The sequence below is a fragment of the Tachysurus fulvidraco genome, chromosome 3, assembly GCF_022655615.1.
Source record: "Tachysurus fulvidraco isolate hzauxx_2018 chromosome 3, HZAU_PFXX_2.0, whole genome shotgun sequence".
NCBI lineage: Eukaryota > Metazoa > Chordata > Actinopteri > Siluriformes > Bagridae > Tachysurus > Tachysurus fulvidraco.
This window is the reverse complement of record NC_062520.1, coordinates 20,255,697-20,258,691: the sequence shown is the minus strand read 5'-3', so window position 1 is coordinate 20,258,691 and position 2,995 is coordinate 20,255,697. Positions and strand designations below refer to the sequence as shown.

The following is a 2,995-nucleotide window of genomic DNA, read 5'->3' as shown; positions in this document are numbered from 1 at the left end:
AAAACAGCCCCAGACCATCACACTACCACCACCATATTTCACTGCTGATATGATGTTCTTTTTCTGAAATTACTTTTTCTGTGTTACTTTTACACCAGATGTAATGGGATTCACAAATTCCAAAAAGTTCAACTTTTGTCTCGTCAGTTCACACAGTTTTTCCCCAAAAGTCTTGGAGATCATCAAGATGTTTTCTGCTAAATCTGAGAGAAGCCCTTATGTTATTTTTGCTCAGCAGTGGTTTTTGTCTTTTAGCTCTGCCATGCAGGCCATTTTTGCCCAATCTCTTTCTTATGGTGGAGTCATGAACACTGACCTTAACTGAGGCAAGTGAGGCCTCCAGTTCTTTGGATGTTGTTGTGGGGTCTTTTGTGACATGTTGAATGAGTCGTCGGTAATTGAAGGGAGGGATTGTATTTACTTGTGTTATCTTTGACTAATATTTACATTTGTTGATCTGAAACAATAAAGTGTGACAAAAAAATACACACCACTGTATGAATGTGTGTGTGTGTGTGTGTGTTTAGAATTATAATAGTGTTTAATAATCATTTTTTATAGTGTAATTTATATTTATAGATATTCATCCATGTTTGTAGGTATAATTTTAATAATGTTTAATAATCATTTTTAATAGCGAATAGTATTTTTTTCTCCAGTGTTTTATTTGATTACATCATACAGACAAGTCTCTCTAAATGAGTTTCTTTTTTTACACTGTAGCATCAGTGAGATTGGAATGATAACCATGCAGCACAGCTGCAACTAGAGAGCACATTTCACAATCTCCACGAGTGAGAATCTGCTGTAAATCTTCTCTAACACGCTGACATCTCTGTCATGATTACGAGATGGCGAAAGACTCTCTGAGGTCCATTAGAGCACATGGATCCTGCTGCAGACGTGACGAGCTACGTAATTTATGGCCCCAAGCAGACATGGACGAGCCAGCTGTACCTGGAAGGTCTGTGTGATAACGCTTTGCTGTTGGATGACCCAAAGTCTACATCTGATGATCAAAAAGTGGCAGCCATCATGAGGGCTGTCTGACTAAGGAGCAGGGGTTTGGTATTCAGAGAGATGTCTCATGGATAAATGAAAGAATAACACACAAAGCAAAAATAGCAACAAAGGTTTGGACCATTTTTAACAGTTATAGGATCACAACAACAAGCAAAAATAACAAGCAAAAATAATAAGAGTTCTAAACTGAAAAAGGTCACAGGTTTTGAGCTGGAATACTCTCATTGCTGTTCTCTTGGTCTAGAAGCTTACTGCTAACTCTTTCTGCACTATCTGTGTCCAGCTGCTCTCTCTGAGTTCTTGGTGTCCTCAGTCTCTTTCTACCAGCACATGATTTCCTTGGCCCGTCATAAATTGTGACTCCCTCTTTACTCTGTGGCTGTACACCTGCACCACCTATGCTAATGTTTTCCCCTTCTGCATATCCCATCATCCAGCTGGACATCTGCACACACTCCTGACTCTGATCAATAATATTCTGGCTATCACTCAGGGATTCTTTAGAGAGATAGACTTTTCTGCTTCTCTCTTTAGTCTGAAGTTTTTCAGGTAAGTAAATGTCAACAAAATTGGCCTCAGTCTCAGACAACTTTTGAGACAACTGTTCCTCTCTTCCTCTCTCAGTGTCCATTCTCCTCTTCCTCTTTTGGTCTGTCACAGAATCCAAAGGTCCATACGTCTCCTGGCTGCTCCTATTCTCTGTCAAGGGACCATACAATAAAAAAAAACAATTCATATACACATATAATGATGTAAATATATTAGGAAGTAGATAAAGTGCTGATTTAAATCATTTTAATGTCCCTGTTTGTAGTTGTCTAAAACAAAAGGCAATCTGTAGTCTTTGTGTTTCACTGAAATCAATAGAGCCATAATACGAGAGCCCTGAAAACTGCCACATCATTTAAAATATACTGTGTGTTTTGCTGGGTTTCTTCTCAGTCTTTGTCTTAACATATTTGTCCATATACAGTATGTCCTTTCTGCATTTTCACTGTCTGAAGCAAGAGGGAGCCACAAATGTCTTTTAATTACCATTATATTTATTTGATTATTTCATATAATATAATATGTGTATAAAGTCTACTATATTGTTGATAACATGCCTTTTGTGACATAAAGGAAATAACCATTACAGGTTAATGCTAATCACTCTTCAAATATGGTTTATTTTGAAAAAATATGGCATACCAGGCAGTTAGTTTCTTTTCTTTAAACTCTGGGGTCATAATCCTCTGAATCAAATGTGTGTGTAATATTATGTGGTGTAGCTCAATTCTGTAACAGACCAACAGTCTTTTAATATATAAGTGTGTGATTGTAGGCTATATGGTGGTAAATGTTGTGTTAGAAGACGATATATCATCTGATCAGCTCACATTCAGATGTCCAAATTTCATGAATGTAACAAAAGCTCATGTATCTATCTTTTAATGTGTTTAACTACACAGTAACAGTCAATAATACTATGTCAATGTAATTTACCTGTTTGATCAGCAGATTTGCTGTTCTCTTTAGACTTGTCATCAGCAATGTCTGAAAGAACAGAGACAGCAGAAGTGTATTTAATTCCATGTTTAGCATAATACCTTAATTACTATGAATTATCATCTATCCTCTGTGACTGACCTGGATATTCCACCGAATCAGACCCTGGAGCCACATTGAATAATACAAATGAGGAAATTGTATAATTATTATATCACTGTGAACTCAACTAAAAAAAAAAACATATTTAGTCTGGACATAATGATACAAACCCACCTGTAGGGTTATCCATTGGTGAGGAAGTCGAGCACACTGTAGGAAATGAGCGCATTAAACAGCTGAACGTGATGCACAGCATTCATTTAAACATCAAAACTAATCAAATGAAACATTTCTCAGTTTGGCCTGTAAATTTTATTTTTCTGCATGGTTTTAATCCACCATCCATCTATTGCCTTGACATGCACCTGCTATTGGAAGACCA

At 36.8% G+C, this 2,995-nt stretch overlaps 1 long non-coding RNA gene across 1 annotated transcript; it reads right to left on the bottom strand.

Moving 5' to 3' along the window:
- Window positions 1-1,129: 1,129 nt before the first annotated feature.
- LOC125140865 lies at window positions 1,130-2,644 on the bottom strand. Its single transcript, XR_007140167.1, has 2 exons — window positions 2,509-2,644; window positions 1,130-1,722 (listed from the first exon to the last, which is right to left on the bottom strand). It is a non-coding gene; the product is annotated as an uncharacterized LOC125140865 (long non-coding RNA).
- Window positions 2,645-2,995: the final 351 nt, after the last annotated feature.